We start from the raw sequence: 14,372 nt of genomic DNA, 5'->3' as shown, positions 1-14,372 counted from the left end.
AAACCTTAAGTAAAATTTTTAATTTTTGTTACAGAGTATAAACCTTTCTAGTTGTTTTTAGAAAGTAAAATTAAATAATGTGTAACGTATTTTCCTAAAATAATTATAATAATAAACATATCTATATATATATACTAATGAATATTCATCGCAATTTCTCTAATAAACGGCCAAACATAGCCAGGTTGTTAAAGCACTCAACTCCTTATTCGAGGGTTACAGGTTCGAATTCCCGTAACCAAACATGCTCGTCTTTTCAGCCGTTGGGATATTATAATGTGACGGTCAATCCCACTACTCTTTGGTAAAAGAGTAGCCCAAGAGTTGGCAGTGAGTGGTGATAACTAGCTGCCTTCCATCTATTCTTACACTGTGAAATTAGAGGCGACTAGCACATATGGCTCTCGTGTAGCTTCGGGCAAAGTTCAAAACAAACAAACTTCTCGTAAACTTTGAAAATTATTAATTAATTTTAAAAACAAGCGCTAACAAAACCTTATTAGCCTCTTGCTGTATATTATTCACCTTTTAAACATACTTTAAAGTAAGTATTAAGAAATATCACACACCTTAAAATGTACACAACCTTCCTTTCAAACAGAATTTCAAAACATGACCCTTTTCCTAATAACTTTCAATTAAATGGAATTTATTAAACGTGCAATTTGGAAAACTAACCTTTGGACCCGCTGGCCCAACAACAGGTAAATATTCACCCTTAGAGAAACTGAGTCCAGGTAGTCCGGGAAGCCCAATTCCTGGCGGCCCAGCATCTCCCTAAAATAAAGTCAGATTCATTAAAAAAATTTGGTTTTATTTGTAACCATTAGAAAACATTACTTAGTAACTACAAAAATGTGTACTCAAAATCTAGCCAATAAACCTTTTATTTCTAGCTTCAAAAACGTTTTGTTATTTATCAAATATCAATTAATTTTACCTTGAAACCAGCACATAATAAGTATAGCTAATTAACTGTACTTTTCCTATGCTCTTACTTATACAGATTAAAATGATTTGTTTTTTCACTTGGGTTCCTTCACTTTTAACAGTCATTTCTGGAGTAAATCCATTAATGTCTCGTGCGATTCAGCCACTTCAGGAAATTTAGGTTAGTCCTTAATCTATGTACTGAACTGTGAAAGCAAAATAATTACTAGAATACAAATGTATCTGTGAAACGATCTAACAAATACTGTTAACGAGAGTAACATTTGAGAAAAAAAATAAAAAAACTGCTGGATTGCCAGTTCGTCTGAATGATGAGTAAAATTAATTAAAAAGAAAAATAAATTTTTGAATTTCGCGCAAAGCTACACGAGGGCTATCTGCGCAAGAAAAAGAAATGACAATAATAAATAACTGATATTAAAGTAAATAAATAATAATAAATACCAGTTTGCGCTGAACAATCTTAAGATCAAAAAATAACAATGTATCATTGAACTAAACCTTACCCTCATTCTGATTTGTGAATGACTTTAATAAACTTAACAAAAATTACACCTCAACAAATTAATTAAGTTCACACCATAAAGTCGGTGTTCATGCATTTTGATAATATAAACAGCGTCCTAACTACTACCTTGTCGTATCCTAGCTGGCTTGACGAGTCCTGGGTTACAAAGTATACGAGAAATACTGTAGTTGACGTATTTTTATACATCATTCTTTAATGACACTTATAAGCTTTTAGATACTTTTACGGAATACAAACATTAGCTGTTAACCTCTGGTACGTAGTGCAAAGAACATTAACACAACAATTTCAATTAGATAAACATATCAAGTTTATATGGTCTTTATTACCTTCTAAATCATTTTAATCAACTATCCATGGAAAATATTACTTATATTTTCATTGCCTTTGTTGGTAAATATATAGTATTTGTGAATTTTATGTAAATACAAATGAAATAACTTCACAACTAAATATGGCCCGGCATGCCAAGCGTGTTGAGGCGTTGACTCGTAATCTGAGGGTCGCGGGTTCGAATCCCAGTCGCACCAAACATGCTCGCCCTCCTAGCCGTGGGGGCGTTATAATGTGACGGTCAATCCCACTATTCACTGGTAAAAGAGTAGCTCAAGAGTTGGCGGTGGGTGGTGATGACTAGCTGCATTCCCTCTAGTCTTACACTGCTAAATTAGGGACGGCTAACACAGATAGGCCTCGAGTAGCTTTGCGCGAAATTCAAAAACAAACAAACACAACTAAATCCGAAATAAACAGTAATGTGTTTATACAGAGTGTATGTGTGTGTGTGTGTTTTCTTATATCAAAGCCACTTCGGACTATCTGCTGAGTCCACCGAGGGGAAGTTTATACAGAGAGAAGCAAAGTCACTACACAGTTGACACACAGTAAGTTTCCGAGATTAAACTAAATCTGAACTTAAATAGTTGCGTTTTCACTTTTGCCACATCTTGTATATAGTTGCAAAGCAACGAATGAAACAATTCTACAGTTTAATGCTAAAAAACAATGCTGTGTTTATAGGCATTATGCAGTGATGGATGAGACAGTTATACAGCTTAACTCTAAGTAAACAATGCTGTGTTTATAGGCATTATGCAGTGATGGATGAGACAGTTATACAGCTTAACTCTAAGTAAACAATGCTGTGTGTATTGTTGTTAAGTAGCAACGAATTAAAATGTCTGTTGTTTATACTATAAACAATGCTGTATTTATTTAATACTGAGCTATATAATTGTCTCCTTCGTTGCTATTAGGACCCGGCATGACCAAGCGTGTAAATGCGTACGACTCGTAATCTGAGGGTCGCGGGTTCGCATCCCCGTCACACCAAACATACTCACCCTTTCAGCCGTGGGGGCGTTATAATGTGACGATCAATCCCACTATTCGTTGGTAAAAGAGTAGCCCAACAGTTGGCGGTGGGTGGTGATGGCTAGCTGCCTTCCCTCTAGTCTTACACTGCTAAATTAGGGACGGCTAGCGCAGATAGCCCTCGAGTAGCTATGTGCGAAATTCAAACAAACATTGCTACTTGAACCTTATAAATACAGCATTGTTTATTTAACACTGAGCTATATAATTGTATGTAGCTATATAATTTATAAGGTTTAAGTAGCAATGAAGGAGACAATTATATAGCTCAGTGTTAAATAAACAATGCTGTGTTTAAACGCATCACGTTATAATGTATTAAATCATTCTATAGCTTAATATTAAATAAACAACTTTGTGTTTTGAGTGTTACATAGCAATGACTTGTTTGTTTTGAATTAAGCACAAAGCTACACAATGGGCTATCTGTGCTCTGTCCACCTGATGTATCGAAGTCCGGTTTCTAGCGGTGTGCGTTCACAGACATGTCGTTGTGCCACTGGTTGTCCGTAGCAATGAATGAGATATACCTTAACCTCACTGATGTATCTTTGTGCTTAACTATAAACAAAAAATAAATAAACCACGCTGTTGCATGTAGTGTTTTATGTAGAAAATTTTGAGCAATGAACAAGGGACATTATTAAGGGTACTAGAAATAAACAGAGCAGTGATTGTTATTTTTATAATTGGTTTTCAGTTTCTCATCAATAAAACATGCTGCCTACATGTGAATTCAAGAGAAATAGATTTTTTTACAATCATAAATAATTTGCATTTATAAACGGTTTTCAGAATAAAATACACTATCTTAATGTCACCTTGTTTCTTACACAAGAAATTATACTGTTTGTTTAAGTCAGAGAAATGTGATTTTTAAACTTTTCAATTATATTCATATATTCCATAAAATTTGCAGTATGTGGCGAACTTAAAATGCAAACCAAAACACAGTAACATTTATTTTTAAATAATGCACATTTATCTTGAAACATGTCACGTTTTAATAATTTTACTTTATTTGTGAGGAATACAATACGTGTAGCAGTTAAAATAACTGTGACACGTACTGCATTCCTATAACCCTTCCATAAATAGTTTGGAATATACCTTTATGGAAGTATGTTTAGGTAATTAAAAAAAATCCATACACATTGCTGCTACATCTTTTTACCTACGTGTTTAAAGATAAAATTGCATACCGAACTTTTTATTAACAACAGAATGTTCAATCATGTAGACCATGTAAACATGGACTCATTTTTCACTTCGAACCTTAAAGTGGGACCTCAGTCATTCCATTTTTTACATATACAAGTTCGAAGGCGTTAGAGTTGAGAGCTTATGTCCCTTGAATATGTATATTTTGAGTGGTTGTTGATCCAGGTAAGCTAAGGATTGTGGGATACTGCACTAGGGTCTTGTCTCATTGTAAAAGTGGATTATTGGAAACTATACACTTATTTCTATCTTATTTTGTAGATATGTTTAGAAAGCTTTATATCCAGTTCCGGCAGTTGTGAGTACACAACACTATTCTGAATAAAGATATTATTTTCCCTTGCTGGCATTACACTTCTGGAACTTGTGATTTTGTGGATACTTTAACACCACATACACGTATATACATATACCTTTACAGGAAAATATAGAAATCCATATTATTTTTGTAAACTTAATATTTATATCCGTGTATTAGAAAGTCTTTAATGAATAATATATGAATTATTATATATGAGCCTCATCATCTTTAGAAGTGCTAAACTGTATCTGACCTTTTCTCCTTTTTGTCCTATTTTACCAGGCAGTCCTGATAAGCCTTGAATTCCATCTTTTCCAGAAGCTCCTTGGTCTCCCTTCTCTCCAGGTTCTCCATAAAAACCCTATTAGATTAGGAATCATAGTTGTAATAACTTAAAATACACATTCCCAGTTAAGATATAAGGATCTGTCTTGTATGGACTATTGTCACACAGTTTATAAATATATATATATATATACATAACCAGACTTCAAAGCAAAATATAAACTTTATATATATTCTTAAACCTTAAAAGCTTTCATCATTAATTATAAATTACTGCTGCTACTTTTGATGTTCTTAATGTAAATTGAATTGATACATTAAAGAAATAAGGTGTACATTGCAAAGCGACATCTGGAAAACAATAAAACGAACTGTTAAGTAAGTTGATGAATTTCTGTAATTCTGAAAATATGTGTCAACGAATTTTACATTGGCAATAACAACTTGAGGTATAAGGCAATGAAACATATAGTGCCAGTCACAAAATAACTCAGTAAAACTAATGTTATTAATGGTATTTTATGTAATCTTTAAGTATTTCTATATTAAATCAAACTTTATTTGTTATAAATCTAGGTTTGGTTCACAGTTACTTTAAAACTTATAATATTTAATCTAAACACCTTCTCTCCTTTAGGACCCTTGTCTCCCTGGTCTCCTTTTTCTCCAGGATAACCTTTTTCTCCTCTTGGACCTGGGGGCCCTCTAACTCCTGGAGGACCTTGAATACCCTTAGGACCAGGTTGTCCTACATGCGACCTAAACATTCCATCACCAGAAGCTCCATATGATCCAGAAGAAAAAGACTCATCCAACTATGAACAGCAAAAAACAAAACCTAACTCAAAGAACTTCTCTTTAATAATATATCACATTATAAATTGTCAGTTTTTTATTATACAGTCAACTATAATTTTTCTCCTATAAACTGGAAAATAACGTACTTCTTTACTTACTTCATATATTAATAGCCATAATATGCACCATGGATAATTAATTCAAAGCATGCAAGGCATTTAATAGCTATCCTTTAGAAAAGTTTAAAATATGTGATATTAGAGAAATCTTAAGAGCATATTCTAATTGAAGAACAGTGACCATTTTCTGAGTTTTAAAATAATAGCAAATCTATAAGTGTTTTGTCACTTACTTCAAAAATATTTCTTGGAGTTGATGGTAATCCAGGGGGGCCTGGAGGTCCAGGAAACCCTCGAGGACCAGGTGATCCAGGTAATCCATCCACACCTGGTTCTCCTTTTTTTCCTTGTATACCATTTTTCCCAGGGAGTCCTGGTTCACCCTGATATTACATATTGAAATGGAGTATTAGCAACAATAACTTAGATTAACATAAGCAGTGGTAAAACACAGCCAAACACAAAGAAGCATGAATAGGTTGATGACATAACACACGACAATTATGCACATATAAATGAACAGAGAGTAAATAAGTGCTAACTGCATTATAGATGCTGGTAGCAATGCTTTTGCGTGTGCAGCAGAATAGAGCATCACCTGATGAACCAAGTTATAATGAGCACACTCACACACAATTGTAATATATGTGATATATTGTTATAATCTGTGTTCATTCTCACAAGGTAAAAAAAACAACTTACATACTTCTCTAAAGACCTATTTACCGTATAATATTATACACATTATTATGTTATATTACCTTAAGCATTATTTTAATACCTTATTTTAATCCAACGCCAATAGCTCAGTGGTAAGTCTTACGACTTATGATATCAAAAATCGATTTTTGATACCGGTGGTGGGACGACTAAAATAGCACATTTTTAGCTTTGTCCTTAATAATAAACAAGCCATGCCTTAATTTATTATAGAAACTTACCCTATCACCCTTCCTCCCTGGTTTTCCTGCTGCTCCAGTGTCGCCTTTAACACCAGGCAAACCCTTTAGTAAAAGAGTTTTAAACTATACGATTTAATGACAACAAGATTCGTTGGAAGAAAAGCGGCTCTAACTTTTTAACATCTTTACCAATGTCTTCTATAATTTTCACAAAGTATTAAAACTACAACGATGTGACAGTTACCATTCCCAAACTAACAAGTTTCAACATTCTACTGCATCTTATCCTAGGATTAAGAAACCAAAAAAAAAAGAACAATAATTCATTTGTTAGAAATACTTTCAGATGATTATCACCGAAAGGTATTACTGTTACAAATACAAAAATATTTCTACCTATTATTACCTATGTGTAGATGTTAATGATTTATCTCATAGTTTGAAAACAAGCCAACCTTGAAACATATTATATTTAGTATACTCAATATCAATGGGAAAAAATTAGAGCAATTCTCATTTTTAACCTTGTGTATAGACTCGTATACTGTATTGTCCCTAATTAATGTCCTCGAGAGCATTGTAAACTGTAAAAAGGGGAAGAACTAATTAGAGACTAATTGGGTCATATGATAATACCTCTTTTATAAACAAACATATTTCTAATAAATGGTAGCAAACATAGCCTATGTGATTCTAATTTTTCTATAAACATTGGTGCTTAATATCACAGTAACTATGATAGTCATTGCTTATAAGTATCAAAAAAAAAAAAAATCTGTTAAGCGGCCCAGCCATGAACCGGACAGTCTCCTTTGATCTGAAAAATCGTTATCTACATGATATTTATGTCTTTGAGACCGGGTAGAGCGATATTCGGGGACAGCATGTCATTATTTTGTAAGTACCTAAATTTGATAACATGTTATTCTGAATTTCTATAATCATTTACATAAATGAAAACTTACTAAATTAGAGATTGTAAAACACTTTGCTATTTTATGTAAAGGAATTTCTTTTTATCATTTTTAATTCAAAACTTTTATACATGGTTTTCTTCAATCCCTCTACCTTTATTAATCCAAGTGACACTAACTATTTATGTTTGAAAGCATTGTATCTATCGTGTTGAATTCGAAATCGTATATTTAAATATTATCAAAAAGATTAAAGTCAGGTGCACTTTTTTCTCAAATGATCGTCAATATTCTATACACCAAAAGGTTTCAGTTGCTTCTGTAATTTGATCTTATTTAGTATAAAATATACATTTAATCCTGGCAATCCATTTTGACCATCTCTTCCAGGTGCACCAGGTAACCCGCGAGGTCCAGGAATGGTATATGAAGAAACATTACAAGTACATGGTAGTCCAGGCAGTCCAGGTGGTCCTGGAGGTCCAGGCACTCCTTCTAATTTTCTCCCAAAAACCTGTTAAAAAAGGAAAAGTCTACCCTAAGTGGGCTGACCATGTGCATCTTCTTGAAACTACATTAATTTACATGGTCATAATAAGCTGATCATGGGGTGGGTGGGGTTACTTAATTTCTATAGGTTTAAATTGTAGTCATCTCCTGGATAGCATTAAAACAAAAATATGTAAAATAGCTTATTTGACTGGATCTTCAATTATGATGATCTGACTTGTTAAAAGTACACGTATGCCATTACGAAAACGGTTCACCAACTGCTCGAGTTTGAAACAAAAGACGATTGAACAAGCTTGTTAACCGAGACAGAAGTTAGATGTCATTCAAATGACTGATTTATTCAACTGTGGTTAGGAATAGTCTATTCCTCAACTAAACTTCAAGAAGAAAATTATAAATAATAATATTTAGAAAATACCACTCCCAAAAAAATGCTTACACCTTATTAAACTAGAAGGAATGACTTAAGATGTACTTAGCATGCAAACTGTGAGTAGTAAATGACTGGAACCATATGATGTATCTTAGTCTAATTAGATCATTTTCTATACTGAGTAGAAAGGTAAAATACGTGGAGTAGATCATTATTTTATGAATTTTAGAGCAAGTTGCCAAATTCCATTATTTTTCTTACTGAGTAGGAGAGTAGAATGTAACTACATCCTTTTTAGAAGAATGTTAGAGCAAATTATTAAATTTCACATCATGCTTTCTATGCTAAATAGGAGAGTGAAACGAACAGAATTGCATCTTTTTTATACGGATGTTCGAGCAAATTGTAAAACTTCATCACTTTTCATGCTGTTTAGTTCAATAAAACGTGTGGAATTACATCATTTCACACAATGTTAAAAAAATGAATTATGAAAAAATCCAGAAGAAGCTTTCAACATTTTTGTTTATTCCTAAACTGACAGCGGAAGTTGTTAGAAGTAGAATAATGGTGTGGAGGACGTTTATATGGCAAGGATTTAACTACTTGGTTCTAATGTACTCAAACGCTGTTGGCAGCTGTTGACACTCTATACGTCCACCTTAATATACAGGAGTTCTCCGAACCAATAATGGAACGATATACTAAGTTTGTACTATCCAAAATTGATTCACTGGGCAAAAACAGTGACTTCAGTCATCTTTCTGCAGTGACACAATCACGTAATGTTACACAAAACTGTTTTAAGCGAAGTCAACAGTTTACTCTTGTCTCAACAATTTGACCTTATAAAACTATAATCTCCAAAAAAGTTATATCAATACAAGTGGAAAAACCAATTTTAAAAGGTTTTTTTTATTTAATGTATTATTAAGAGTTCTTAACACCATGTATTATTTCATTAATGGCGCTTTTTTAAATTCATAAAGTTATTTATGAAAGAAATATTATCACAGTTTTGGTTTTCATAACGGTTGTCATAGGACTGATTCAGTCATTTGACTTTTTATGTTTACGATAAAATCGCTAAGACCATCGATTGATATTTTTAGTTTTAAACCACTGAACAGAAAGAAGACAGCCAATCTGCACCACCCTATCGCTTACCATCCATTCTAACAATTGACTGTCCCTCTTACAACGCACCCTTAGTTTATAATGCGGAGAATGTTTATGGAATCGCGTGGATTCAAACCCATTTCGCCAGCTCAGAAACCTATAGTTCTACCACAAGATCAGACCGACAGTTCTTAAATCATTGAGTTACTTATGCCCCCCGCTAGTACAGCGGTATGTCTCCGGATTTACAACGCTAAAATCAGGGGTTCGATTCCCCTCGGTGGGCTGAGCAGATAGCCCTTTGTGGCTTTGCTATAAGAAAAACATCCACACACCTTAAATCATTTTGGTACACAAAGATGTATATATTGTTTTACGTTTGCGAACTGGGGAAAATTGATACGGTATGACTCACTGACAACACGGTACCGGGCGTAGTCCAGTAGTTAGCGTGCCAGACCATGGAACTGTAAGTCCATCGGTTATGGTACATAGGGAAAGTGTGCTACTTACTTTGGGGCGATTGATGCACTATAAGCATGACACTCAAATACCATTATCCCTCCAGACAAGAGCATCTCAAAAATTGGCGGTAGATGCTGTTGACTAGCTGCCTTTTCTCTAGTCTATCAATTTAAAACTATACATAGCTAATGCAGATAGCCCTCGAATAACTTTGCGCTAATATCCAATAAATAACAAACGGACGGCTATGAGATGTGTTTATTTTCACACAGAGCTGTACAAAGGGCGATTGGGTTGACTATTTTATATGAAAATGATTTAAACATGCAAATAAGGAGTCTCGTGATAACCACAGTCGATATAAAGTGTCGGTGGAACAGAGTGTATCAGAACCACATTTTAACATTGTTTATAATTACTGAGTGTGATAACATCGAAATGTATGTAAAAACCATTTCCAACACAAAACAAATTAAAGATCCAGTAGAAAATCTGCAATAAGTAGTTTTTAGCCATATTACGAAAAGAATAAGTTATTATTGAGCTATGATATGTAGAGATCAAGTTGTTCTTGAACCGTGTTAAGTAAAGAACAGGTCATTATTGAGCTGTGGCTAGTAAGGAACAAGTCATTATTGAGCTGTGGCTAGTAAGGAACAAGTCATTATTGAAGCTGTGGCTAGTAAGGAACAAGTCATTATTGAGCTGTGGCTAGTAAGGAACAAGTCATTATTGAGCTGTGGCTAGTTAGGAACAAGTCATTCTTGAGACGTGGCTAGTAAGGAACAAGTCATTATTGAGCTGTAACTAGTAAAGAACAAGTCATTCTTGAGACGTGGCTAGTAAGGAACAAGTCATTCTTGAGACGTGGCTAGTAAGGAACAAGTCATTCTTGAGACGTGGCTAGTAAGGAACAAGTCATTCTTGAGACGTGGTTAGTAAGGAACAAGTCATTATTGAGCTGTGGCTAGTAAGGAACAAGTCATTATTGAGCTGTGGCTAGTTAGGAACAAGTCATTATTGAGCTGTGGCTAGTTAGGAACAAGTCATTATTGAGCTGTGGCTAGTTAGGAACAAGTCATTCTTGAGACGTGGCTAGTAAGGAACAAGTCATTATTGAGCTGTGGCTAGTAAGGAACAAGTCATTCTTGAGACGTGGCTAGTAAGGAACAAGTCATTCTTGAGACGTGGTTAGTAAGGAACAAGTCATTATTGAGCTGTGCCTAGTTAGGAACAAGTCATTATTGAGCTGTGGCTAGTTAGGAACAAGTCATTATTGAGCTGTGGCTAGTTAGGAACAAGTCATTCTTAAGCTATAATGAGTAAAGTGTATCGTCTTCTAACAAGTGAGAACTCAGAAACAAAAACGTTAGTGGCAGAAACTGGGATCAGTAGGTAATATAATCAAGAAGTTATCCGCCTGGAAAGGAGACTCACGGTGGACAGGTTCATCAAAATAAAGCTCCAAGTCGTACGTTTAGTTCAACCGCCACACGCTGGAGAATGATATTTCACTTAAAGACATACCGATAAAGCCGACGAAGCAGCTACAATGAATTTCTTTGTAATCTGACTGTTAAAATGGGAGCTGGGAAACTAGATGGATTATGGAAAGCGGATCCTGTGTAGAAGTGTGCTTTGGACGTAACTGATTCTACGGAACCTTTTCCAATGCAGGACTATTGTCAAGAGGTCTTCATGACAGGAAGTGGCGACATGAACTATAACGTTACGGTGGAGCTCAAATCACTTGACTATAACTTACTCAATCTCTCAATGTCTTTGCTTAGTTATCCCTAATTTTAAACTGATAAGAAAAGACTCTGACGCCACCTTAAGTTCAGGTTGGTCAAAGAAATAAAAGTGAGACATTTAATAGAAAGTTCTCTAATAAAATGTGACGCTGAATTAAAAAATTCTAAAGCCCCAATTCTAGATCGCTAAAGCTAATAAATACTGTAGACATGGAGTCTAAATAGGGATTTATAGCTTGAGCAAATAATGTAGACATTACTCCCAGCCTAGTTTGTTTACTTTTTTGGTCACTACTTACAGGCTTAAAAATATAATATTTTCATTTTGATTTAACTCGTTTCTGTACTTTTTGACAATCCTGCTTCCCATTTTAAATTAAGATTTTTAAAAATTGTCTCGTCTGTGTTATGATTACGTGATTCGTATAAAACGAATAAAAAGAGCTTACAAAACCATCCTGTTCTCCTGATCCCAGGTCAATAGGACTCCAACCACCGGATCCACTACCAAATATGTGTGTAAAAGGTGGCTCACTTGGCCCTGGACGACCGGGTGGTCCTGGTGGACCATTTATACACTCGCCCTATAAATAATTTAGTATTCATCATAATCGAGGTATTTCATAGCCTATTTAGAAATGCTAATATAAAAATAAATACATATTTTTGTTCAACTGTAATATTAAATTCATACTTACACAATCAAATAATAAATAAACTCATAAGCATACAATATTTTAATTTAATTTTTTAAACGGTTTTATGTAATGCATACTAAAATGTGACGAAATACGGATTTGACATTTTACGTTGATGACTAAAATGATATTAAAAGTCGCTTGTGTTTCGTGATTTGTTTTTAATTTTTTGCAAAGCTACACGAGGGCTATCTGCGCTAGCCATCTCTAATTTAGCACTGTAAGACTAAAAGGAAGGCAGCTAGTCATCATCACCCACCGCCAACTCTTGGGCTACTCTTTTACCAACGAATAGTGGGATTGACCGTAACATTATAACGCCCCACGGCTGAAAAGGCGAGCATATTATAATTAAATAATGTGAGTACAGAGCATTTGTTATAATTGTATAATTTTTTGAAAAATATTACACCTGTCCATTCCTCATTCTGAACCGACAAGACTAGAGGGAAGACACCCATCGCCAACTCTTGTCTGGCTAAATAGTGAGATTTTACTGTTACACTTATAACATATTATCAGTTTTAAAGTGTGGAGCACGTTTTTGCAGCAGTTGGTAGCGAATAATAAATTCAATGATTGACAATCTTTGCACGTTAACCTCAAGGCCATATTTGGACATATCACTGATCAGAGTGTAATAAGTGATCCAATAACTTGTCTCTACAATTTCCTTTACTAGATTTATTATTAATAACTGGTATCCTAAGCAATGTTGTGGATTAGTCCTAGTTAGTCTATTGTGCACTGACTCAGTTCGTCAGAGGCGAAAACTTTATACGAAACTGTCAGAAAGATTGAATATTATATTAAATATTTTTTATTACGTCAGTAGGAATTTCAAATTCGACTTGAATTTTTGCATACAAGCCTCAAAACTGTTATATAAATTCATCTGTTTATCGTTTACAACTCTTGTTTTTCTATATTACTGAAAACAATTGACAGTGCTGGTAATTTTTTAAGTACACGATCTCTCATTAAGAGAGCGTTTCTGGTTTGATTTATTTTAACAAAACGAAAGATATAAAATTCCACAAGAGTGTGTTGATGCGCGTTGCTCTGAGTAACAGATAAAAAGAAACGAATAAAGCAACTTGCAAAAGTAGATTTTAAACTTTCAAGCTGTACAGTAACTTGTGTGCAAATAATCTAATCTAAACAGCCAGATCAGAGACCCGTAGGACTCAGGTGTTGCTGTTTTAATTTTCGCTCGCTGCCACAAGGATTTTGGGCAACTCCTGGAACTAAATAACTATTTTAACGCAGAACCTTCCGATACGAAACTCAATAATAACCTTCTGAACAGGCCCGTCCAACTTGAAAACACTGGATGTTTGAGAAGATTATGTATCTGTTGGATAAGTAATTTCAATATTGCAAAAATAGTTTCCACTCATAGCATATAAACATTTGAACTTCATGAACACAACACACAGATGAATACATTATGTGTACAAGAACAATAATTTCAACTGAAATGCAATGTAAAAAAGTGGTAGAGTATACTGTATAAAAAACAGATAGAATATATACATATATATAGATAGATACATATATCTCAGAAATAACTTCGTACGTTAAGGTTAAAAATATATATATACACAAATAAACTAAAACATTCTAAAAATTAAGTAAAGCATTTATAACATTACCCACAGCTTTATAGCGCTGTTCTTGTGCAAATATAGTATTGTGCAGTCGGTCCCTAATTCAAACCTTTTGTTTTCTTTTACAGAGAAAAGCCTCGTTAGGTTATCTGGAATGTCTACTGCGAGGAATCAAACCGCAGATTTTCTCGTTGTAAGTCCGTAAACCTATCGCTGTCCCTCCGGGGGACAATAAAAGAATATATGAAATGCCTTTCAAGCTGAAATGAAGGTTTATTTTGTTACCTGTTAGATCCAGGCAGACCAGGCATACTTATCTTGTCAACTTCTAGTGCTCACGACCAGGCAGGCCAGGCAAGCTTACCTTGCCAACTTCTAGTACTCAGGAACCAAACAAACCAGGCAAGCTTACCTTGCCAACTTCTAGTGCTCACGAACTAGGCAGA

The 14,372-nt window shown here is 34.4% G+C and overlaps 1 pseudogene across 1 annotated transcript in view; it reads right to left on the bottom strand.

The window, feature by feature from the left end:
* The window catches only part of LOC143244118 (uncharacterized), a 271,994-nt pseudogene that overhangs the window by 39,791 nt on the left and 217,831 nt on the right, over positions 1-14,372 (bottom strand). Inside the window, exons 12-18 of the transcript XR_013024901.1 lie at positions 12,068-12,202; positions 7,747-7,908; positions 6,520-6,582; positions 5,812-5,961; positions 5,285-5,476; positions 4,630-4,737; positions 679-777 (exon numbers count right to left, since the gene is read on the bottom strand). The product of XR_013024901.1 is annotated as an uncharacterized LOC143244118 (transcript). The remainder of the gene's footprint in view (positions 1-678; positions 778-4,629; positions 4,738-5,284; positions 5,477-5,811; positions 5,962-6,519; positions 6,583-7,746; positions 7,909-12,067; positions 12,203-14,372) is intronic.

Source organism: Tachypleus tridentatus, chromosome 1 (genome assembly GCF_004210375.1).
Source record: "Tachypleus tridentatus isolate NWPU-2018 chromosome 1, ASM421037v1, whole genome shotgun sequence".
Lineage (NCBI taxonomy): Eukaryota > Metazoa > Arthropoda > Merostomata > Xiphosura > Limulidae > Tachypleus > Tachypleus tridentatus.
This window is presented reverse-complemented; position numbering and strand designations above follow the sequence as displayed.